This window comes from Equus caballus, chromosome 19, assembly GCF_041296265.1.
Source record: "Equus caballus isolate H_3958 breed thoroughbred chromosome 19, TB-T2T, whole genome shotgun sequence".
In the NCBI taxonomy this organism is placed as follows: Eukaryota; Metazoa; Chordata; class Mammalia; order Perissodactyla; family Equidae; genus Equus; species Equus caballus.
The window spans coordinates 20,008,115-20,034,594 of NC_091702.1; the positions used below are offsets into that span (position 1 = coordinate 20,008,115).

A 26,480-nucleotide genomic window follows, 5' to 3' on the forward strand; every position below is an offset into this window, starting at 1 on the left:
ACCCACCACTCTGCCATGAACATGTCAGATGAAATCCAAAATGGCTTAGCACAAAAATTACCCAAAGAATGGCCATCAGAAAAAGAGTTGTGACAATGCAACTATGCTAAAATAGTACTTTCACTTGAATTATATTTGCATTAATTTGTTTCCTAATACTTTTTGGAGAACTTTGCAGAGAAAAGACTGGGCTTTTGTCTGGTAGTTTTTAAAATATCAAACATTTGTTGCCCATCAGCTATTCCTTCTTGGATGTGACAATGTGATAGAATAAAGGCCAACTTTTGTTTTGGAATCCCATTGACATGGCCTTCGGCAGCGTACGAGACCTGTTCTCATTTATTGTGTCTTTTGTACACTGACGCCTACTTATAAAGAAGGGCAATAAGGGAGCCCCACGACAATGTCGCAACTTTTCCCCTAGAGTCTGAGACCTTGTGGTTTCAGTAACATACAGCATGAGTAATACCTGTTTTCAGAGAAGAGAAGAAAAGTGCTAGGCGAATAAGAAGCATCATTTGACACTTCTCTTCCATATCTAAGAAGATAAGTGAGTTGTGGAATAGTGCCTAGAAGTGAATAAATCTCTCATCACAAACTAGATTAAACCAGTCTCATCTGTTGCACCCTCTCAAAACACAGCCACCCCTTTCCTTTGACTACATGTGGATTATTTTGGAGTTCTTTAAATGTTTTCCATGATCTCACAGAACAGTTATTTCAGGACAAAATGATTGACAATGCAAAAGATTGTCATTATTTTGCCTTATTTTCTGTAGAGTTGTCCAATTATTAGCAAAAATTAAAGAGACTTACATGTCATCAACAAAAACATGAAATGCTTAGTCTTTTCTTTAGATTAAATCAGTGATAGGAATGAATTGTAACATAGTTTCTGCGTGTTCTCCTGTACTCATTTTTGCAATCTGGTCTTTCTCTACATAAATATATGCATATATATTTACATGTGTCTGTGTATGTCTGTCACCATAGAAGTTCTACTTTCAATTGATAGTAACCTAGTAAATTTTCATTTTTATCCTTTTAAAAAAAATGCTTTATTTTTTTCAGGATAAAACTATTAAACTACATATAAATATCTGAAGACGTTAGTAAGAGAAACTGGGCCATTTCCATTTTCATTTTCCAGAAGACACTAATGCCAGAAAGAAAAAAAAAAAACATGTTTGGCAAAGCTCTTTTCTTTCTAAGCATTAAGAAAAAGATGGTCATAAAACCAAAAGGAAAGATATTGCTCTCCAAAGAATCCAGATCCCAAACTAACTACAAGCAGGAATGTTTATAAAAATGACTCTCCTGCAATTCTCCCTGGTAGATATTTCATGCTATAGAAAAATCCTTCTGTAAAGAACATCACTTTATCACAGATTCAGCGTGCAGCTTAAAACCCGAGGACAGCATTGTGCTGTGAATTTCCCTCCTGACTGTACAAAGAAGCCGTGGAGAAAGTATGTGCCTGGTTTCCTGACATCTACACTGTTGGCAGGGCTCCACTGTTCCAAATCCCAAATTGTCACTGCAGATGGCATTTCTAATACAAAAACAATGCCCTCTACTGAAGTACTAAGTGCCCACAAGTTGCAAGGCCAGATGCGTCATCTATACCTTACAGAAATATTTATGTTAAAGAATTTCTTTAGCTTATTTTTGTTACAATGATCTTACTCTTGAAAATCCATGCTGTTTTTCATGAAAAGGAAGATGATGTTCCCTGTGTTTCTCACTTAGCTTCTGTGACACTCCTTGGCGATACCATGGGTATGCCATCAAAATAATACCAGACAAATGCTCCTGACGGCTGGGGTCTATCGGTTTTCACAGCAGGTTTCTTCCCCTGCAGCTGACAAGAAAAATAAACATCTTCCAAAGAAAATGAAGGCAAAAGCCAAAATGTCTCATCGATTCCCAGTAAAAATCTCTTTTTAAATATTAATTATAATAATGTTTGACTTTAAAAGAAAGGCAAAAAGGAAGAGTTTAAGTCAGGTGTGAAGAACATTAGGAACATTATGATCTCATCAATGTGATATAACTGAAATATATGTGAATGTCACTAATCTTCATTTGACTTCAAACCAACCACTGGCTTTTCAAAGGACTGGAACAACCTCTCCGTTTGGGTCAAAGATTTTTCTCCTTAAAAAGTTTCAACTGTTCAGTTCAATGACCATTGAATTTCAGCTCCAGAAATACTATCTACTACTGAGCACTTATGTTTGTGTTTCATTTGTGGTCAAGAAAACATCAGTGACTTTAAAACCTCAATGCTTTATTCAAATTGTTTTAGAAAAGAAATAAAGCCAGGTTACCTCTAAAAAAAAGCATATAGCTTCAGTGAAGTAATAGGAACAATAGCAGCCACAGAAGCATTAGTGACGACTCTGGGAAAAGCTGTGCTCAGCAGGGAACATGCCAAGGTGATGGGGCCCAGGAAGCAGGCCAGGGATCCACGGGGCGGAAAGGCTGGCAGGAACTGGTGTTCCTCAAGCAAGGTGGAGATGCCACTGGAGACCATTAACACCTCTACTCTCTAAAGTCGGTGAAAAGAGACAATGGCAGAATAATTCGAGGAATCCTATGGCAGTTCAGCAGTAAGAAAAAGAAAATAGGCTTTCTTAAATAGATGGTGTTTAGGTAACGGTCAAAAGCATCTAATTTGTGTGTGAACGCTTCCCAGTTCTAGTATTTGTTTTTAACTCTGCCACTTGTTATCAGAAGGCAGAAGCTAACCATGTATAGGCTTTTGTCTCAGTAAAGAATTATAATTTTATTGGGGGTGGGGGGTATAAGTGAATGGATGGTGCATATTTTCAGGGTGCTTTAAGTTACCAACTCCTGAGGGCAGGTGGGAGGATTCTGAGTTTGAACTTAAAGAACCACCAAGCGAATGTGAGTAATTCAAAATGTCAGCGTGGTATCCAAGAAGAGTTCATCAAACCACAGAGAGGCCACCTTATAGCTCACCCATTAAATTCAGGAACAGAAATATCCTCGTAATCACATCTCTTTCCTCCTTAAGGCACATGGGAATTGGCCCCATCTCTTTTAGTCACAACATATGCTTAAGGAAACACAACCACAAACCTGCAGTGACCCATAGAGTCAGCAAATTTAATCCCCCTCTTAACAACTGAAGCCTAAAATGATAGGGCCAAATCAGGCATCAAATCCAGACCTCCTATATCCCAAGTCCATGCTTCTCTCCACCAATCAGCTACTCTTAGGTAAGTTCAGCAGCTGTCTCAGGCATGGTGACAACGATGTCCTAGAAAGACCTCTGACCTGGGACGCGTGGACTTGGGTCTGGCTCCAACCCCTGAGGCAAACCCACAGTGGGCACGTCTTTCACCTCTCATGGTAAGTGGGCTGGACGCTCTCCTTTTAATTCTAAGTATCCATGATCTGAAATTCAAATTATGGGGAAAATGTTGAAAGTGAAGAAACAGAAGAAACTGGCAGCAGCTTCCTCCTATCTGAGCAATTAAGCAACTAGCAAACACATTTTCTCACGAGATGCTGGTCTGCAGGACAGGGACTAGGAGGTTTATTCAAAGGAAGCAAATTATAGGTAGTGAAAAGAGAAGAAAGCCCCACTCCTTTGGTTCAACTATGAATCATTTTCAAGAAATAGGCTTGTCACGTGACTTCACTTTCAGTTCCAATTTCTCTCAAAGATGAAGAATTTGCAACCTTACAAACCAAAAGCACTTAATTCTGAAGACCATGACGTTTTAACATAAGATGGTCACTAAAGAGTTACACGAAGCTGCTTTAACTGGAAAAGAATATGCACTTTGAAATAAAATAGGTATGTATAGAGGAACCTCGAAAATAACTACAATAAAGAATATTTTTTAAATGTTTCATTAAACACAATTTAATGCAGGGTGTGTTTTCATCCCCTGTAAGGGCTCTTGACAATCCATAGAATAATATAGTAGGCAAATTTGGCAATGATGGCAATATACAGTATTTTTCTTGTAACTACACCTCCTATGAAGTCACTGCAGTCATGACAAACTGTATTCCTGCTGGAATGAGGTTCAGAGAACTCACTGAGAGGTGACACATGGCCTAACAAGAAGAGTTCTATTGTCTGTCACAACCAGGAAACAGGGTAAGGTTTCTAGATTCTTCAGGGCTAAACCATTAGGTTCTGATAGCTTTTAAATGTTGGTCATTTACCATGAAAGATCATCTTAAAATGCATTCCCTTCTTCTCTACTCATTTTTGTGAGCACAACTGTTGTACCATGCACTGTGAAGGAATGTGGAGTTGTTTGCCTTACAATGAGTGTTTCCAGATTGTTGCCCTGTTCTAGATGGCATTTCTGCTTTCTTCCCCTGAAAGGGACATTGCCAATCTCTTCTGCCTGTTTGTCAGAGATCCATTGTCAGTAGATCTAATTCTTGCCGTCTCTCTAGTACATTTTACATGGTACCATGATTGTTTCTCTGCTGTTTAAAATATTATCTTCCCTTTTTCCTTTCCTTTGATCCCACTTTTTCTTTGTTCTGCCTGCTTGCACTGCCCTGTTTTTATGGCCTAGGCTAACCAATGAGAATGCTCCTTTCTTCTGGTTGGCAAACCAACCAATTATAGCGTGTCTTCTTTTAAAAAAACTTTGACTTCTTTCCTCTTTGTCTTTACAATTCTTCTCCGTGTTAAGGTTGGAAGATATCACTGCTCACACTCAGAAATTCTCCTCCAGTATTTCTAAGTTAACAAGTTCTCCAGAGGGTAAGAGGGAGACCTGAGCAATAAATAGGCAGATATGATGAAATTTCTCTTGTCTCTAACACAGATTATCTTCAATCATCCAAGCAAGAATCTAGGTTTCTTAAAAGAGTAAGCAAGCAGTGAAGAATTAGACAATTAACTTTTTGTAAAGAACCTGTACAATCTTAAGAGGAAGAGAGTTTATAGCTCATGATATTATATTCTATATTGCGTGAACAAACAAAAAGTCATGTGTTTTACTTTGCTCTTTATATTGGTTCCCCTTTTTTCTAATATATGTTTTCCAAGTTACCAGTGAAAGGCGCATTTATACCAATAAATATTCCCAATAATAATTTGAAAGTCAGAGTTATAGCTGAGACTCACATCTCTTCATTACTCCATTTGTTGCTCAAGTTTCTGTGTGTGATGTTAGAATTCACCAGGAATTAGTATAATAATATAGAGAAAACAGATTCCTAAATAGTGCCTGATGTAATCAAAGTCCAAGTTGAGTATCAAATATGGAAAATATATTAATAACGCAACTGAGTTTACACGAGAAACACAATAATATTCCCAAAGTAAAGCAAACCTCAGAGAAAGAGTAAATCTTCTTTTCACAGGTACAAAATTTCAGATTTGCTTAGTTCTTTCCCTTGACCTAGAACCCAAAAGCCTTTGCCTAACATTCTAGATCACATTCAGTTGTCTGAGAAATTTGACTCTATTTAATGGAGTCAAAAAAAGACAACTATTCTAATTTTTAAGTCCTAAGATACTAAAATCTCAAAGAAAATCAGCAGCCCCCAAAATTAAATTTGACCTTTGGCCAAGAGTCACCTACCCCAGCTCCCTAATATATCAATGTGTAGAAAGAAAACCTAAATCATATGACCCGGTGAAAACTGTATGGACTTTACAGTTGGAAAATCCTCACTTTAAATCTAAGTTCTGTCATTCACAGCATGCAAACTTGGACAGGTTACTTTACCTCTCTGAATCTCTCTATTTTGATATGTAAAATAAAATGCCACCAGCCGTGTTGTAGAGCTCAAAAATAAGAGTCTTGGCACAGTATAGAGAAATCCACAATAAATTATAACTATCATCATTATTTTCAAAAGGGTACTCTAGGAAGCAGAGAAAATAACTAAATTGAGATCATGAGTCTATAGGCTCAAACAGTGCTTCTCAAACTGTAATTTGCATAGAAATCACCTGAAATCTTTTCTTGTTAAAATGCAAGTTCTGATTGAGTAGATCTGGGTGGGGCCTGTTATTCTGCATTTCTAACAATCTCCCAGAGAATTCTAATGCTGCTGGTCCGTAGACCTCACCTTAAGTAGCAAAGCTTCCTATGAATCTGGACATTACGAATCATTGCAATGTCATTGATTCATGAAAGGCTGAAGTTTCTTAAACAAAGACTTCACATATGGAGGCACCAAAAGGAAAAGTAAAACAGGAAATGTCAGCTTCCATTAGCCAATTAACCTCTTTAGGTTTCAGGGAAGAAAGAGTTTGCCTAAAGTTCCTTTCTGTTAAAAAATTTTACATTTCCTTAGAGCTTGTAACCAGATTTTTCTCAACTTTACATTTTCTGATTATCTGTGAGGAGGGAACTAGGATCCTTTGCAGACATTTAGCAGGAGTGAACAAGAAATCTCACCCTGTTTTGGAAGAAGAGTGTTATGGACTGAAGGTCTCTCCCAAATTCACATGTTGCATCCCTAATCCCGAATGTGATGCTATTTGGGGGTGGGGCCTTTGAGAGGCAATTAGGTTTCGAAGAGGTCATAAGGGTGGTGCCCTCGTGATAGGATTAGTGCTCTTATAAGAAGAGGAAGAGGCACAAGAGCTCTCTCTCTCTACCGTGTGAGGATACAGCAAGAAGATAGTCACTCACAAGCCAGAAAGAGAGCCCTCGCCAGAATGTGAATATGCTGGCACCCTGATCTCAGACTTCCTAGCTTCTAGAACTGGGATAAATGTTTATTGTTTAAGCCCCTTAGCATAGGGTGTTTTGTTATACTAGCCTGAGCTGACTAATAAAGATACTATAGAAAAAATAATTGAAACTCATCATACAGATTTACCTTTGATGGGAATTTTTTGTAAAGATCTTTGACCTTTGTGAGAATTTTTGGGCATCGTTCCTCATAAGATGTTTTAGCAGTAGAAGGAACATGAGGGAATCACTAAGATTTAACTCCTTGTTCCAGATGAGGAAGCTGAGGTCCAGAGGAGGCTCATGACTCGTCCCCGCTCACTGATATCATCCAAGCAAAAAGAAAGACTTAGTTTTCCCAAGTTCCATTCAAGGTGCCTCCTAAGTTTTGAACACTTCTTTTAAGACATGGAATCCTCATTATGTTTAGTAATTAAGTCATCATTAATTACCAGAGAGATAATATTTAACCCTGAGCCAAAACCAAGCTGGGATATACATAGAAGACAGATGTGGCCTGACGCAGTCAGATCATATATACTTGGTTTCCAATGGTCCCAGGGATTTAGTCTAAGAGGCAAACAAGCCAAAAAGTGTACCTTTCTCCCTCTGCCAGAATTTATAGTCAAATGCTTAAAGCTTCCATTAAGCCCATGACATTTCATCATCTTCTCAACAGTCCTGTAGTTATTCCAATTGAAATAAAGAAAAACTCGCTGTTCTGGGAGACCAGCTCCTGTAGGACGGGCTCAAGAGCTCAGTTTCTTAGTCTGACCTTGAAAACTAAGGCAAGCATCTTCAAGACTGCTGAAGTTTTGTCAAATTCCTACCGTGCAAAGACCGTGATGCTCTGGTTTAGAAACTGAAAATAGCATCTCTTCAGTGGCACGGCTAAACCCTCCATCTGAATTTATGCTGGTAAAACTGCGGGATGGCTTTCAAAGTCTTTCTGATCTGACTAGCGGTACATTTCTCTAAGTCTATCACGACTTCCGGAACAAGTTGGCGGTCAATCTCCCGTTAGTCTAAAAAAGTCACGGCTCATGACCCCTCTGATCAGAGACCTCAGAGACGGGTCTGTACAAACCTCCATCTTCACCATGATGTGAAAGAAGACGGTTGTTCTGAAGGGTACACAATGTGAAACATGACTGGCAAGTTTTCTCCATAAACAGAACAAATCTATCCCTCACAGAGCTGCCTTTATTTAAGCAAGACATTTGCAAAGCTTAGCGTCTCCTTGAATCTATTAGGAACCCTTCCCTGAGTGAGGAAACAGACATTGTAAATGAACCATGACTCAGAAACCCCCTTGTACCAGAAAATATCCTACAGATTCCAGAGGCATTTTATGTTCTGTCTATTTTCCTGACATACTAGTTCTAACTATCTGATTCATTTATTTTTTGTTTAATGCTTTAACCAGTTTCTGTAGATTATTACAGTCAAACAAGTGATTTCTTTCAGGGTTAGTTTTTTTTTTTCTCCTTCTTACTTTGGAAGAGGTTCAGATTGAGTTGAAGGAAAGGCTCTGTTACATACTACAGAAACACCCAATACCATATATTCTGCTTAGCTACAATAAGAAAAGCCAGACCCAGATGTCCCAAGCTAAACAGAGGAAAAGGAGGAAAATTAAAATTTAGTGTTCATTTGCAGAAACTCCCTACTTGCATACACCCCAGATAACCAGTTAGAATCAATGAAAATTTATAAGCTTACAGAATAAAAATCTAATTCTGTCTCAGAGGACCTTGCAGTACTTATGGTTTTTTTATGTCCTACACAGATGACTTCAATGGCATCAGAATAACTCATCAATTAAAAGAGAAGAAATGTGCAGTTCCATGCTTTTTCCAGGAGAAAACAGAACTATGAATCACAAACTCCAGTTGCCCATGCACATGACCTGTATTTAACATTAGGTATTCTCTCCAGTTCTATCCAAATATAGCCCATTGTTGTCGCATGAGTCAAAACTTTAAAAATGATGAACTTTGAGCCAGAAATTCCATTTCTAGAAATAAGACTGTGCATGAAAATGTATCTAATAAGAAACAACCATACTTAACATTTGTTGAGCATTTATTATGAAGGAGGCACACAAAAGTCATATTATGGAGCAGACATATAAAGTCTTAAGAGCTTATATCCACCATCTCGGCACAACCCTGGGAGGTAGGTCCTATCTCTATATTCACACTAAAGCTGAGGAAATGGAGGTTTGGAAAGTCACCTTGGTTGATCAGTAACCAAAGGAGCCCACACTCTTAACCACTCTACTTTACCATGTCTGAGTGTTACAGCATTATTTATAATAATGAAAAATCTTAGCAATCAAACGTCCAATGACAAAAGCTTTGGGAAAATAAACACAATGGAATTCAATGCAGCCATATGTTGAAGAGGAAGAATGTTAGACAAGATGAGAAAATGCTTATAATATATTGAGAGAAAAAATAAAGCAGGCTTTCAAAACACGTTGAAGTGATGCCTTTTTGGTCACATAAGATCTATACAGAGGAGAAAAAAATGAACAGATACATACCTAAAATGCTGAAAGTGGTTATCTCTGAGGGTAAGCTTATGTGTGATATTTTTCTTTACTATGTTTTGTATTTTAACAATATCCTGCAATAAATATTGCAGAAATACTTTTCCATTTGAAAAATTAGTTAATAAAGTGGTAGCCACTACCCAGTAAACCCAAAATAGCTCTGCTGACACAAAAATATAATTTTGACTGAGTGTGTTCCATCCATCGTAACACAGATTCTTCTAAAGGCCCATGTGAAAACTTCAGCTTAAAGATTTTCATAATCTTATGAGAAAGAAGCCATCAGCATTTTTCTGATGATTCTGCCAGGGGAGTGCGTGCTCCTTGGGGAGACCTTGGAGACACAGCCACAAGTGAAAGTCATTAAATGTCTTGAGTCATAGTCCAAGCTCAAACTTACAGCACAGCTTCAAGATGGTGGACACCTAGACAGGGAGAAGGAGGCTCTGATGCTCAGACGCGTCACTGGGAGATAGGTAAATGGCATCTCTGTGTTCACAGCGGATGCCCGAAGCTTCCAAACATGATGGTAAATTAACGTTCGCCTTCCATCCTTCTCAGTTCACTCATGCTAAGTGTTTTTCACCTTTTGAAATCCATCCGATTTAAAGTAAATGAATAGTTTTCTGCCTAATAGCATGAAACATATGAGAGTCAGTTTATAGCAGTCACAAGTTTAGTAATTACTGAAGTACAAGGGCTAGAAGAGTAATTACGGCTAATATGAGATTAATTGAGCTGTATGTGGAACAGAGAAAATTGTGCAGTAGAGTCTTGAAAATCTCACTTCCAAAAGTGAAAACATAAAATGTAGATATGATATAACCACCCAGTTAGTAACATAAGGCAAGTGGAGAATGTGGGAGCAAGAGAGTGGCATTTAATGAATGCCTACTATGTGCCAGACGCTATATGTACGTAAATTTAATCTTTGTGACAACCCTATTAGGTAGAAATCAATCAGTCCCTAATTTACAGATGAGGACGCTGAGAACCAGAACGATCTGTACTTAGTGCTACATTCCTTCCACTAGGCCACATCTCTTCAGTAACAAGAGTGCACACACAACATAGAACTTCTTAAAGTATGAACCTTTTTTTGAGTCTCTTCTGGCTTCTTAATTGTTTCTCATTATTCACTTTTCCTCACATGTTACAGAAATGTTAATTATATACTTTTAAACTTTTCTACTTCTCTTTTTAAAATCAAAATCATGATGTTTAAATGCATACTACCATTTAACGTCACAGGGCTATCTAGTCTCTGTTTTCTTTATTAAATGCTATTCCTTTTAGTTCTTAATGCAGTATAATAGCCTTGTAGTTTGTGGAGGTAAAAGGTTTTCACTTCATTTAGGTGGGTCCAGGTAACTAATGATGTCAAAGAAAAAGGTGTCATGTATACTATAGATACATATCTTCACACGTTTATTCCCAGTCTAGAAGTGAAGGAAACCTCTACAGCTATTCAAGAGAAATTCACTGTCCTCATTGACTATAAACAATGATAGAGCTAAATCTCATCAACGTGGACATTAAAAGGGAAGCAACCTTGTGTTGACCAAAGAATTGTGATGAACTTGACATGATGAAGCTCACAGACATCTCAATTCAGATGTGAGTATACCTCGCTCACTCTAAGGTGTTTGCACCAACGTCTTGAACAGAAGATGGAATAGCCAGGGAGAGAATATTTATTAAAATAAAAAGCATCATATCACAGAGAGGAGTCTGGAAATTATTATTCTCATTTCTACCATTGTAACTCCTTTTCAGGGCAAAGTATGTGTGTTTGAAAGGGACCTGAAATGGCAACCAAAGACAGAAAGAAACCAATGAAGAGGCGAATCAAATTGTTATGGGCTGAACTGTGTCCCCCTAAAGTCATATGTTGTAGTCCTAACCTCCAGCACCTCAGAGTGTGACTGTATTTGGAGAATAGGGCCTTTAAAGAGGCACTTAAGCTAAAAATGAGATCACTAAAGTGGGCCCTAACCCAACGTGTCCTCATCAGAAGAGGAGATTAGGACACAGACGGTAGGCGTGCACGCGGAAAGACCATATGAGGACACAGTAAGAAGGCGACTGTCGATCTGCCGGCCAAGGAGAGAGGCCACAAGAAACCAAATCTGTCAGCACCTCGGTCTTGGACTTCTAGCCTCTAGAACTGTGAGAAAACAAATTTCTGTTGTTTGAGCCACCCAGTCTGTGGTATTTTATTATGGCAGCCCTAGCAAATTACACAAATCTTGGAAACTTGTTGGAGAAGAATTTGCTCACGAAGTCGTCGCTATTTTGCACTTTTTTTATATTTGCAAAATATTTCTTATCTTGAATTATTTCTCACAAATAAAATTCTTAAGGCTCTTATCTACTTTGTCAGACCAACAAACTAAAGCAATGACAGATCTTTGTGGTGAAAGAGCATCGGAATCAAAGGCAGAAGCCCTGGGTCTGAGTTTTCACCCGGCCACAGCCTGACAGGCTCCGGGCTAGCTACCGAGAGGGGGTGAAGGCAAAAAGAAGACGCAAGGAAAATGAGGAGAGATCCGCCCTCAAGAAGCTCATAGTCTAGGGGAGAAGCCAGACACTTGGATAAATATAAAACAAAGCCAAAAATTGCAGTATGTGGTATAAACAAAGAGTCAGGGGAACAATAGGCAGAATGCAATTAATTTCAATGAAGGACATCCGAAAGGTATCACAATGTGTAACATGAGAGACTGGAGTCAATTCTAAAGTCCTAAGTGCAAAATTCTATGACTCTGAAATCCCTCTGCTGCAAAAGACCTCGAAGTTAATAATGGTCAGAATGAGAACTCAAAGTACTTGATCAGATATGTTATGTATAAGCTTTTCTTGATAATCCGGCTATAAGATCCCAAAACTGCTGGACAAGCCACTCAAGCCTCCTATCAAACCACTGTGTGGATGTGAGTGTGTGCGCATGTGTGTGTTTTAGGAGTGATGTGGAGTAGATTCAGTTTTTATAATTAAAATAATTTTGAAGCAAAAATAATGGATCACATTGATTCAGATTTAGTCTAAGCAGTGAATGAAACCTGGAATTAAGCTCCAAAGGGGAAGAAATGTATCTATCTTATTCTCCATCTCAAACTCAGAGCTTAGCATGGTATCTGGCACATAGCACGTATTCAACAAATATTTGTTGCATGGATGGATAATATGTTTTTCTATCAGATAATATGTAAAATTTGTGGGGAGAAAACATCTTGAAACTTCAGCTCTAGAAATATCCTAACTTGGACAAGTCCAACAGCTGGATGTAGTTAGAAGTTTGAATGGATTTGACATTTAAAGACTTGTGTTCCAGGCCCTTCCACACTCAATGCTTGTGTAACCTACACTGTGTCACTATGACTCTCTGTCTCCTTTTGTTATTGGTGAAATGGAGCCAGTGATATCAACACTTCTCTATATCAACGGGTTGTTGTGAAGATCAAATAGATAATGTGCCTGAAAATTCTCTGAAAACAAGGTGAGAGGAATGACACAAATGCACAATTAGATGGTCTGTGTGTTGCAAAGAGTCCCACTATCTCCCTTGCAGCTCAAAGTTCAGAGCTATAGCTTGACTTGTGCTTTGGAGCCTTCGAAAGGGCACTTAACTGTAAAAGAAAAACTAAACTTTGAAAAATAAATAAGAATGGCATGGGTTTAGGGACATCAGAGGTGGAAAGTCCATTGATGCCTGCCCCAGCAAGATCCTATTTTGAACGCTAAGTCCATCCCATCCATAGAACTAGCTACAAGTAATTTGTTTTTCAATAAATCCTCATTTCCAATATTCTGGACGGCCTCTGGCAAAAAATGTTATATAGCTATAAAATACAGTCCTTCATCAGGGCTATTTTAAGACTATTGCCTGTCCTAGTTACTTAATTTTGGAAGCTGCATCCTACATTATACCAAAAATTAAAATGTGCCCACATCCCATATTCAGTATAATTCAGACACAAGTCTAGATGAGTTGAACTGTAGTTAGCTGGCCGGCATAGTACTGTATTGATAAATGCTTATTAATTTTCATTTTACCATTTCCATTCATTTTTTAAAGCCAATCTTTTCCAAGACTTATATATTTTGAGTAGACCCTTGAAAAACTAGTAGCACCCAGGCTCTAGGCCCATAGTTGTAACAGATAAAACAGCCCTGTCTTTCATAATTGTCCAATTAGTCACTTTGCATAATTGCACTGGAATTTGAAAGACAAGAAAAAGTCCTCACTCACTGTTTCCTAGTAATCTTTGTCCACAAGTCTATTTTCCCCACCTGCTATGTTTGCCTAAGACTGGTCATTTGTTACCTGCTAGTTCCAATTGATTTCCTTTGCCTTTGCCTCCTCCAGCCATGAGTGCAAAGAACAGACTGTACGATTTATACCAGCCATGTAGTACCAATCATTAGATAACAAGACCCTTTACTGAAAGCATTTAGAGTAAAACAATACTTTAAGTTTACCTTTGCTTTCATTTCCTTCTTTATTACACTAGGTTCAAAGTGAGGCCAAAAATGGTATCACACGGCCTATTTAGACATCCAAGCAAAGAATGCCAAGTCATTCTAAATAAATCCCTCGAACCCAATAGAATTTTACACATTTTCAAGCGTAAGTTTCCAATAACATTTTTGGGTTTGGTTTTCCCCTTGTCTGTCTCAGTCACTGTCTCTACGTATAAGGGGAAATGAGTCATATTAAATTATGCTCCAGCAAATGTCCTATAAAGCCATATCTAAGCCATCCTGTTTGCTAATAAAAAGATAAGATTTGTCCTCTGAAAGAAGCAGGGTTGGACCATGCCAAAGGGCTTAGAGCAGAGTCAGACAAACCCAAAGTCGTTAGCTGGTGGGGGAATCTGAACTTGTGGCCTTTCTTCAAGTGGGAGGGGTAGGAAGGGAGGAGCAGGGATCTGTCAGCCTTGGAAACTCAGGCCTGTGGCAAGGATGCTGGGAACTTCCTGTGGTTACTAAGAGGCTGCAAGACCTTACAGAGATGTCTTGATAATTATTTTCTAAAGTTGGCACTGCCCACTGGTTTATCATTGCTAGTCAAGACCAGTGTCTTCCAGAAATACAGGATTTTCAGATCTATACAGAAGAAATAAAGGTCTCTACCACCAAATGCAGGAAAAAAAGTCCATATTTCCAACTTTGAGCTCAAGTTGACTTCTCTGATTTGTGACTCTCAAACAGATTTCCTGATTTACTCACCTGATCAGACTCAAAGTCGCACAAACTAATTTCAATATTTGCCAAGGTTAATACAATTAGGTACTGGTCTGCCACAAATCCTGAAGCCAAACATGCATAGTTTTGAGATTTTCAGATTATCCTATTTGGGTTCCCTGTTCATTAGCATGGATCAGTGGCCACATATATAAATGCCTACAAGGGTCGAGCATAAAAGGTAAAGGAGGCATAAGGCAACAGCGGATAGTAAAGACAGGAGAGCGGACAGGCAGTGCCTCATCAAACGGAGGTGCTGCTATTCAGCCATGACTGATTGTTGCCACGTAGAAAACCGGCCTCGTGTGGCCAGATAGTCTGATACTTTAAGAAAAACCAGAAATTTGGATTTTGGTATGAGGTTTCCCAGTTTGTTTGGGGTTTTCATACATCGTGTTAACCTAGACTATACATGTCTGCAAGTCACACGTAGCCCATGGGGCCAAGAGTTTGAGACCTGGTATGGATCCTATTTAATTCTGCCACTTTGGCCTGAATAACAGTGACAGTACCAGTGTCAATCTTTTGTTTTCATTATTTTATTGAGCCTTAGCTCATCTCAAAAAGTTGCTTAAGAATATTCAACAACAAGGAAGTGTAGGAATGGAAAAAGATCTGTGAAATGGGAAAGCAGATGTCAAAGTCATACACACACACAAACACACATGCACACACATGCACATTCTTCATTAAAAATTACCAGAAAAACTTTAAAATACGGAAGTTCATCATATGGATAAATTATTTCAACCTTATAGATTATAAAAAGTTCAGTTCGACTGTGCAACCATTTCATCCCATTTTATTTACTATCGGATTTTAAAATGTGTACACAGTGAGGTGACCCTTATATCAAAGACTACAACAACGCTTAAAGATTCGCAGCACCTTCTTAAAGAAACACACACATTCTTATAAGCACAGTTAAAAGGGGAAAGGTTAAAGGCTACACTAGATTGGTCTATTCTGTGCCAAGATTCTGCTCCAGCTGCAACTGAATAGTCGTTCTCAGGCTTAATTAAATAAAGACCCGTGTAAATTCTAACTGTTTACTATGTGATTAGAACTTCTCCGGGCAAAAAAGCTCATATTTGATTTCCTTGTTGTCTGCACTTGCCCAAACCCTTCACCCACCAGGTATGTACTGAAGCTGTGTAAACTCAACATTTTTCTTTTGGAATCAGGGGTAAGATATAAAAGTTTATTGAAACAGTGAAACCCAATTGTGGAAAATTTATTTTATGTGAATGAAAAAAACATAGTCTATATAATTACAACCAATGTTGTCGTGAAATTTCTCCCAATAACATTGAGAGCAGTTGTTCTTAACCTTTGTGTAAGAGTCATCTGGGGTGCTTGTTAAAAATACAAATACCAGGCCCTCTCCCCAGAGCTTCACTATGACTATGGGTGAGACCCCCTCCCCCAACAAGTGATTTGAATGCTAGTGATCCAAAGACCACGTTTGGAGAAGCACCAGCCTAGAGAAAAATCCTATTTCCAAGTTGAACACAGGAAAGCTAATATCTGAATTCATTTTGGAAAAAAAAAAGGGTTATTCTTAATAATGAGGAAGTGGCAGGAATAGCCTCTTCAATTATACCCATTCTTCAATTTCAAAACCTAACCATTAATTTTATATTTCCTTTAATATTTTTAAAATTCAGTGTATTTAAATAATTAGCATCATGTATCCTTTAATATTGTTAGAATTCAGTTCACTTAAAATCATACAAATTGATTCTGAGATAATGTACAAAATATACAGGCAAAATTTTAATGTTTTCATTTGAACATTCTGAGGCAAATAAACACACTTTAAAAGCAAGCAAATATAAATGCATAATTCAGTTAGGTTTTTTTTTTTTTTAATTTGTCCTTGGCATTGATGAAGAACAAATTAGCTACTCTCCTTGGGTGCCTACCAGAAATAATAGTAACAAGTTGAGCTTTTTTCCCCCTCAGTAATATGTTCCTTTGTAGATAAGCACTGTGGAGAGGTAAAATAATGTCTTTTAAAAGTTTACTGTTTTCTTGTTCTAAGATGTAAATGATAGGGGACAGACTGGGAGCTATTTCAGAAATATTTATTCCATTGAGACAATGGATTTGGGTCATTAGAAGAAAGACTCATGAACTATCAAAATGAAACAAAAAGACAACAGATTTCACTTGACAGCAAGTTTCAAGACCTAAAGAGTAGGTACACCTTCTCACAATATTGCACATTTATTGTCTTACAGAATGAACAGAGGGTTCAGGTAGACATATTATGGGAAAAGCTTTAATGATGTGAGGCAAATTTTTAAGAGAGGAGATGTTTTTATTTTTAAAGAATTCAATAAACAGAACGATAGCGTTAGCAAATGTGTTTTTCTTGTTTTTGCTCTCAAAACTATTCAAACCACTTATTAATCTCCAGTCTGTTTCATCAATCTTTTATGATGTGTTACAAGGAGTTTTTCAAATTTAAACTTCATTACATCATTTTATAGTTATAAACTCTGACCACTATAATTCTTGGTTTTAACTAGGCTATGAAGAGAGGAATGTATTCATTAGGCACAGTGCTAGGGCCTGTAGTTTAAGCAAGGCTAAAACAAATAAGATGCCAAAGTTCACAATTCTAAATACTCTTAAGAACCTGAAAAATTAATTTCAAAACAACATAATGCATTTCTATAATTAAATTAGTTTGTGGTTGTTTCATCTCTTTTGGAAATATAGACATATGCCGCAATTGTCTTCTTCTATACCTAGAAAGGAGACATAAGCGATTCTTAGCAGTAAGAAGTTATTTGTGCTTGGGTCTCCTTTGCCACAGCTTCCTTAACTAGCTCCTGGGTAGAATTCATTAATTTTTATTAACAGGGAAAACATTTGTTCCCGTGACAATATTTGCATTGCCTGAATGATTTTCACCTCTGGCACAAGGTGTGCTATCGGCTCATACATCACCCGATTACTTGGAGAGCAGAAAGACCCTCAGTCATTAGTGAGTGAATTAAAGATGATCTTAAGAGCTATTAATCACAGTGACAAAAGCCTTAATGTTTCTGTGACCCTAGTGGAGCCTGGGGACTCAAAGGGAAGCAGAGGGAGAGAAAATGGAAACATATGTTTTCTCCAAAATAACCTACCTTAGGAGAACCGTCAAAGAGAGAGTCACATCAAACTAAGAAATTCTGCAAGCAACTGGCCTCTGGATTATGTGTCTATTTATCTTCTTGTGAACCCATGTTTCCTTTTTAAATATATGTTTTCTTGCTATAGACAATCAGAGAGCCAAAACCATTGTGTTTTGTATCTTTAATATCTCTATTCAAAGTTTATTCAGAAGGACTTGTGCTTCTGCTAAACTGCATTTCTTGAGGAAATTCAATGTAAGTTGTATTCAGTCTGCCAACCACATAAATCAGGGTGAAAACAAGCAGACAATAGCAGTAAAGCACCATTATAAACATTAATTCAAGCAGATACAATATTCCAATAATGGACCAAAACGGTAACATTATTAAGTATTACAGTAGGTTACAACACTTAATCATTCTTCAATATATCTGGCTGTATTCATCTGGATGTTTACAAGATTATAATGGCATCAGCTCCACTGTTAATAACAGAGGCACTTGCTGGAATTTCAATTATCTTTCACAATATGTTGACATAAGGAACAGACTATAACTGGCTATTTCTGAATCTGGTAAGAAGATCCATATCCCCTTATTTGTATGCATGTCTTTGTTTACATAGCTAAAGAAAAAATATTGCACTGTGCTCACATTTTACAATTGGTTCTGCCTCTATGATGTGAAAATAAAATAAGAAATTCTGGCTAAATGGCTTTTCTACATGTCAGTTCCTTTGATACAATTTAGATTAGCAAAAAGTATTGCCGAAATTACAGTTTGCTCTTTTGATATGGATACCATATAGCCACACACAAAAATTCTCTCTTTCAACCACTTTTCAGTGCCTAATACAGTGACTAACACATAACTGGGGCTCAGTACTATGCATGGACTGACTGAATTCTATAAATAACATTGAAAAACAAATATTATCATGGACAAGGAATATCAAGAATTTTCAGAAATTCTTTATTCTCAATAAACTTTTATTTTATATTTTGACTAAAGAGCCCAAATCAATTCAACTGAAATACTTGAGTTTGAACTAAATAAGATTATTTTATGATTCATTAGAAAGAAAATTTTTAAGCATAATTATCTTCTGGAACCACAGAGAAGATAAAGGAAAAAATTACATACAATTATTTTGTTGTAGCAAAAAGCCAAAATTTAGAATAATTTAAAAGTTCCATGAGCAAAACAAAACCTCCTTAACAAGCTGTCAGTTTTTGTATTCAATTTTACCATTTATACAACTCTACGAACTAGATTTCATTATTTTCCCCCATCTCCCAGATGAGGAAACCAAAGCTTATAATATTAAAGTAACTTTCCCCAGTGTCACAAATCTAATTAAGGAGCAGAGAATGCCAGGTCTTCTGGCTTCGAACCCAGTTCTCTTGCCATTAAACTAAGCTGTGTTTCAAGCACATGGAAAATATCTCGGTTAACACAGAATCAATCTATGAAATTGGGTCTCTGATAAAACCTACTGTCTATACAAGACGTCATACTATTAAAGGTTATGGGTGACATCCAGATACTAACTTCTTTGCAATTAATAATCACAGGAAAAGAAAAGTTTAGGAAACTTATGTCAGATCCACTGATAGAATATCAAATGTTAGTGAACAAAATGCTCATGGAAGCACCTTTTTTGGTAACCACACAGATTCAAATTACAACTCTATCCATTTAACAGAATCAAGCTTTCTGGAATGATAGTCCTGGGGACAAAAACCCTCTTTATATAATTCCCTCTTCTCCCCCTGCAACCCCCAGCAAATAAGAGTCAAAGTACTCTTGAGTTAAAGGAAAATGAAAAGTATAGATTTACAGAGAAATCTGTTTTCATTTGGCATTTTTCCTTCTCCCCAGGCACTAAAAGGAGATCCATTATAACCTCAGAGTGGAGTTCAACACTCAGAAGATTAGACGTTTTTTCTAAAAACAATTGAATAATTATTTTTGAATGGTTAGAGCATTCTTCCTAAGATTTCAGCGGAGCCTAATTGCAACGTTACGTATCGAGGGACAGGAAATGCATAACCACCTCACCCTCCTAAAATGTATCAAGAGATGTGCTGTTCCTTCAATGGCTCCAGGAAGGTACCGGACACAAGCAATTTCTCATATTTATTGAGCATTTTTCATAAGATAAACACTAATTTTAGCGCTTTGATTACATTAACCCATTTAATCCTCTTAATAGCCCATGAGGGAGATATTACTATTATCTCTATTTTACAGGTAAGGAAACTGGGGCAGAGATGTGAGGTGAGTTAATAGGTGATGAAAAGCCATGATTCAAATCCTGGTATTCCAGCTCTAGATCCCACAACCTTAATCCTTAGACTATATACTTTCTCACTCTGCACTTCACCCTGTAATAGCTCCCCAAATACGGGATAACAGTAAGAATAGTTTTTTAAAAAGATACATTCACCCAATCCTAAAATCACAAGTATTCATGTTCCTGAGTCAAAAACTGACATTCAAACATTTTTCTTTGCACCAGCAGATTCTGAGACAAAGATTCAAGAGCAAGTAGTTTATGTCAGAGATGGTCTCAGGAAACACAGGTAGGGGAGCAGGAAGAGAGATAGAGAAGAACCAGAAGTCAATAAAGGGTGTGTCATTAAGTGAGTTACCACTGGGGACTAGAGAAAACAGTGCAGATCAGCATGGCTGATGTGAGGGAGCTGAGGGTTCTATCCACGAGTTCCCATCAGTCATTTGTTGAGAGCTGATCCCACGGGATGTATTTCCTTGAACTTCTGACCTGCCCATGCTCAGACCTGGCGGACTCAGGCAAACCATTTGGAAGTCACGGCTGGCGCGCACAGAAGTGGTGGAGGGATATGGACGGGGCACTGGCCCTCCATAGTGCTGGCCTCGACAGCATAGGAAGAAGAGATGTTTCAGGGCCTGTCTGGCTTTCTTGTTCCAAAATGCAGAGTTTGATCCAGTAATTAAAAATCACGTATGCTTGGCAAATGAGACAAATTTCTCTTAAATCCTCTGTCCAAATTATTTACTAATTCTTTTTTTTTCAACCAAAATTTATTGTGATCTTGAATCTAGGTTGGGTGCTGAAGGCAGAGATTAAAACATAAATCAAAAACAATGTCAAACTAGACACATAAATTACTAGCCATAAAAGCAAAGACTGTTAAAACAGACTACATTAAAAGTAAGACATTCTGTTCATTTAAAGATAGTATAAGGAAAAGAAAGGAAAGAAAAGCTGGGAACTAGAAGAAGATATTTGCAAAATATATAATTAACCAAGGATTAGTATCCAGAATTTAAAAAAATTCTAAAATGAATAACACTAAACAAAAACCCAATAGAAAGACAGGCCACAGATATGAACAGGATTTTGCTAAGTAGGAAACACGAAAGGTCCACAAACATGTGAAAAGGAGCTCAATCCCTTTAGTTATCAGGAAAATACAAAGTAAGGTGATAATGACATAGTATTTTACACCTCCTAGATTGGCAAATAGGATAATATGAAGTGGTCTAAATATGTAAAGAATGTAGACACTCTTGCACATTGCTGGTGTCTGTAAATTAGCACAACTACCTTAAAACACAATATTGGACTATCCAGTGCTAACTCCCTTGCCAGAGCAATTCCACTCCTAAATGTATACTTTAGAGAAACTCTTGTGTACACATACTGGAAGATGTGTTTGAGACCGTTCATGTGCCAACATTGCTTATATCAAAAAAACGCGAACCCTGGGGCTGGCCTGGTGGCATATTGGTTAAGTTTGTGCTCTTCACTTCAATAGCCCGGGGTTCGCAGGTTCAGATCCCAGGCACGGACCTCCACACTGCTCATCAAGTCATGCTGTGGCAGGCATCCCACATACAAAAAGTAGAGGAAGATGGGCACAGATGTTAGCTCAGGGACAATCTTCTTCACCAAAAGAGAAAATCCAAACTGCAAACCCAAAGGTCCATCCACAAGAGAATGAAAAATAAATTGTGGTACAGTCATATCATAAAATAGTATACAACAGCGAAAATGAGCAATTGGGGTGAATCTCAGAAACAAAATATTGCATGAAGAAAAGCAAGAGCCATAAGATTTTTTTTTTAACTCAAAAACAAGCAAAGCCAAGTAATATGTTTGGTAATATATACAGAAGCAATAAAAACATTTTTTAAGTAGGGGAATGCTGAAGGAACCCGGGGTTCAGAGGAACAGCTACGTCTAGAGTGATAGAGGGACATGGGATAGAGAAGATGTGCTCAGGAAGATGCAATATATGGTCATGTTCCACTTCTAAAGTTAGGTAGTGTGTTCACAGGTGTTCATTTTATTTTTATACCCTATTACTTGTACACACGTTACATATATTATGCTACACATATTCTTTTCAATGCATTGTCTTATATAATAAAAGGATACTAATTAAGAAAATGGCCCTTGACCTTACATCGCTCACAACCCTGTGAAGAAGACTTCACCTCAAATGCTGAGGGCTCCCCCAGATAGGGAAGTCACGACAGAGGGAGTGAGGAGTCATGATGAGAGCAAGCCTTCATGGAGAAGCCTTGAAAGATGAGTATGATTTGCCAAGTGGAGGTCAAGAAAAGCGTTCCAGGCAGGGAAAGCTGAATGAGCAAAGGACTGAAGGAAAATTGAAGGCTGCTGGCATTTCAGGTGCTGGAATGGGGTGGGGTGGGAGGAGGGACTCGGGGAGAAGACACTCCTAATAGCTTACTATTGAGTGAATGACAAGATTTGGATTATATTAGGGCAAGGTATAATTCTCACACTTTTAAGGGGACCTGTTATCGTTGCTCATCTTTTCAGGGACGAACCACATGCCTTCCAAAGCTTCCGAAGGAAAAACCACTTGTTTCCCCCTTCAGACTAGTGGTGTTGGGAGAAGGAGATGAGATATTAAGTACATCTAGCCACTTCTCTCTGCCAGTTTAGATGGCTCACCCAGACCTACGGGTCAAGTAATCACCTCTCAATTTGTAGAGAAATTCATGCTGGGCGACATACCAAGGATTAAATGCCAGGATCATTGAGAAAATTCCATCCCATTGAAGTCACAGGGTCAGACGATCCCTCTATCATGGAACTGACTATGCCTTAGATGCACAAGGAATTTCCCAAATAGCTCAAGTAACCTAGAGGAGAAGAGGCTGCAGTGACAAGAGGAGCACAGACAGAAATGGGTCCAGTCACACTGGAGCCTGCCCCGTGTGGTCTGAGGAGACTTGCGTGCAGCACAGGTAGCAGTGCTGGTATTTCCTAAGCCGACTGGCATAACGGTTTACCTGGTACTGAGGGCAGACAGAGAGGATCCTCAGCTCTCTAGGAGAAATTCAAGGCATCCATGGCTTGGACAGAACTGCATCTCTGAGGGGGCGTGACCAATATGTTCACCTTTCTATGTGGTAGGACAAAGATTTTGTGGGGCCAGCCCCGTGGCCAAGTGGTTAAGTTCACGCACTCCACTGCGGCGGCCCAGGGTTTCGCCGGTTCGGATCCTGGGCACAGACATGGCATCGTTCATCAGGCCACATGGAGGCGGCGTCCCACATGCCACAACTAGAAGGACCCACAACTAAAAATATACAACTATGTACTGAGGGGATTTGGGGAGATAAAGCAGAAAAAAAGAAAAAAAGATTGGCAACAGTTGTTAGCTCAGGTGCCAATCTTTAAAATAACCGAAAAAAGATTTTGTAACAAATGAAAAATTATATAATGATAAAAATCCGTCATCAAGTAATACTTCTGATGTTTATGGTAACATGTTTTAATTCACTCCCATTTTAAAAACCCTGAACCAACAGAAACTTGTTATCACATTCACTGACATGTTAGCAAAAATATGCCCATTTTGGGCCAGCCCCAGTGGCCTAGCATTTAAGTTCGGCATGCTCCACCTCAGTGGCCAGCTTTGGTTCCTGGGTGCAGGCCTACCTCACTTGTCTGTCAGTGGCCATGCTGTGGCAGCAGCTCACATAGAAAAAGAGGAACATTGGCAGTGGATGTTAGCTCAGGGTGAATCCTCCTCAGCAAAAAAAAGAGAATATGCCTATTTCACCAAATCCAAGAATTCTCTATCAAAAAGTAGAAAGGCCTATAGAAGACAGAAGAGTGTTCATCTTGTGTATCCTTAGCCAATCTGAGATGTTTTATTATGCAGATAACACCATGATATTATTTCCAAGTAGAAATACTTTTACTTCAAATAAATTGTTCCAATGGATTTGTCTGAAAGTACATCAGATGTACATAAGATTATTGGCAGATGGAAATAGCACGAATAAAAGATGCTCTTAAGATTTTTCATCCAGACAGAAGTTGAAATATAATGATGTATACCTGAAATCTATATAATGTTATAAACCTATGTTAAATATTTGACATAGATAAATGTAAAGTAAATAAACATTTAAATAAAAAGAAAGTTTAAAACAAGATTTTTCATCTCAGTTGTACTTCTTAAGAGTAACCTCCATATGCCATTAAAGTATGAATCAGAGAATTTTAGTCTTCTGCTTCCGTTTTCTGGTAAGCACAAAGGCTATAAGAGGCAGCTAGTAATGAGATATAAAAACCCACAGAGCATACACATGAAAGCATGCAAGTAGGTGGGAGTGCTAATTTAATTTCTTCCTACCCAGCAAAGGAAGCTTCAGATGTTTCGTGTTGAGGAATCATATGTTAAGGAGATTATAGAGACAGTGACCACTGATGTTTGGTGAAAGAAGAAAGAAAATCACTCTACACAAATAAATAACAAGAGTTCCCTAAAAGTGAGATTACTGCAGATGAAGGTACAGGGTCACTTTTGGTGTTCTCTCTTCCATTCCTGGACTTCAGGGGCCCCACAACCCTGGAAAAACCCCCATCCATGAGGCTTCCACAGTTTTTCTCCATTCACACTTTTTAACCCTCAATATAGAATTGGTCAAATGGAGGAGTATCTTTATGGCCGAGTAGATTCAGTAGTAGATAAGTTTGTAAAGATTACTTTCCTATTCGTAATATTTGAAAGTATTCGTAAGAACCAATATTTCTCTTCTCCTCATCTGCTTTGAAATTTCTTGGTGTCCCATGGAAAAGAATAAATGGCAAATGGAAATCCCACCGTGTCTCTTCCCTGTGAGTGAGCTCTTTGCCTTCCGAAGAGCGATCCTCAAAGGATCCATTCATGCTGCCTACATGATGTCCTTTCATGCACTCACGCAATTGTCAAATATTTACTGAGGACTTATTATGTGCAAGGCACTGCACTACTTTCTATGACAGGAAGGGAAGGAGAAAAAAAGTCTAACCCCAATCTTCCCCTCAAATTGATACTGTAATCTGAGCAAAAGATTTGCCTTGAGTACTCATGTTTATATTGTAATATCTTTGCCCACCTTAGCTTCCAAGCACAGTGTTAAGACCCAGAGAAACAAACAAACAAAAACCCACTTCCTCTGTCTGCCCTCAAACAGCTAAGGCTAAGACCTGACTTCTGTTCCCATCATTCCACTAAAAGCCCTTCTCTGACTTTGCCAACAGCCTTCATCCCATCCAATCCAATAACTTTCATCTTCTTCGTTCTCCTGTTTGACCAGGATTGGCTCTTCTCTGTACTCTTCAGGAAGACAGTGAACTTTTTCCCTTGACCACTGTTTTCCCACCTTCAATGCTGAGTCTGCTGCTTGCCCTGGTCACTGGGAAACCCAGCGGGGCTCCATCTGGGCTTCCCTATCAGCAATCCTCACTGGGGGCAGAGCGGGGGGTCCAGCTACTCATAAGAAGTCAGTTCTCTCTGAAGACAGAAGAGGACTCTCAGAGCTCTATATTTAGCCTAGCTTCTCACCTCTCTTTTGATTGGTGAGCCCTCTCCATTCACAAATCCCACTGCACAGAGAATGTCTTATAAGCTCCGAATTGTCATCCCCAAACTCACCCTTTCACCGGTTTCTCATAACTGCATCTCCGGACTCATTCTTTGTGCTGAGAGCTGATGACTTTGGAAATGTGTTTAACTTCTCCCTTGTCCCAGACTCTCTCACCCAGTCTACTTTCAAATCCTTCTAACACTTCCTGAAGCATCGTTTTGATCATGTCACCCTCACTCTCAAATCCTGTGAGGACTCTCAGTTCTCATATCAAAGAAGACACCTTAAGGCCTTTGCCAGATGCCTTACATCACAGCCTCGCCTTCTCCTCACAGACCCCAGCACACCCCACCAAACTTCTGTGATGGACACACTCCACTCTACACAAATAATGCTCATCTTCTCTAGACAGCCACCTTGCTCTGAATATGTATCACAGAACTTGCTGAACTACCCTACCCATTCTTCATCATTTATTAAGCAGGCACTGGTTCTGGATGCTGTGCTTTATCTTTAGTTTCATTATCTTAAATCTTTTGCCACTTAATCCACTATGAGGTTGATATTACCATCTGCTTCACAGATGAAAAAATTAAGGCTAAGAAAGTTGCCCATGATCATACAGCTGGTGCCAGAACTAGGATTTGAACCCAAATCTGGCTGACTCAAAAGCCTATGTTCTTCGGTACCATGCAGTACTACTGCCCACGTGCCCATCCAGGCAGCTCATGCCGGGGTACACTCACCGCACATGCTGTTGTGGTCCATTAAATGCTAAAAAAATTTAAAGTGTTCTTCAATTCCCAGTAGATTTTTCATATGCTTTGTCAATCAATAAATACTGAAAGGTCTATGAATTTTTCCTGTTATAAAAAGGAGTCCTCATATTTTAAAAGATTGGGATCCAACTCCCTCATTTCACCTAGAACTTAGAACTAAGTTGGAGGCTACCTCAGCCCTGAGATACAGATGCAG

The 26,480-nt window shown here is 38.5% G+C and overlaps 1 protein-coding gene across 14 annotated transcripts in view; it reads right to left on the bottom strand.

The window, feature by feature from the left end:
• MECOM (MDS1 and EVI1 complex locus) overlaps positions 1 to 26,480 on the bottom strand; it is a 534,617-nt gene that overhangs the window by 304,999 nt on the left and 203,138 nt on the right. For 6 of the 14 annotated variants that reach the window (XM_070242598.1, XM_070242586.1, XM_070242578.1 and 3 more), the window contains exon 1: positions 25,574 to 25,666. The exons of the other annotated variants lie outside the window; for them this stretch is intronic. The gene's annotated coding sequence lies outside the window, so the exon portion shown is untranslated. Of the gene's footprint in view, positions 1 to 25,573; positions 25,667 to 26,480 lie in introns of those variants that run through there. 14 annotated transcript variants of the gene reach the window in all.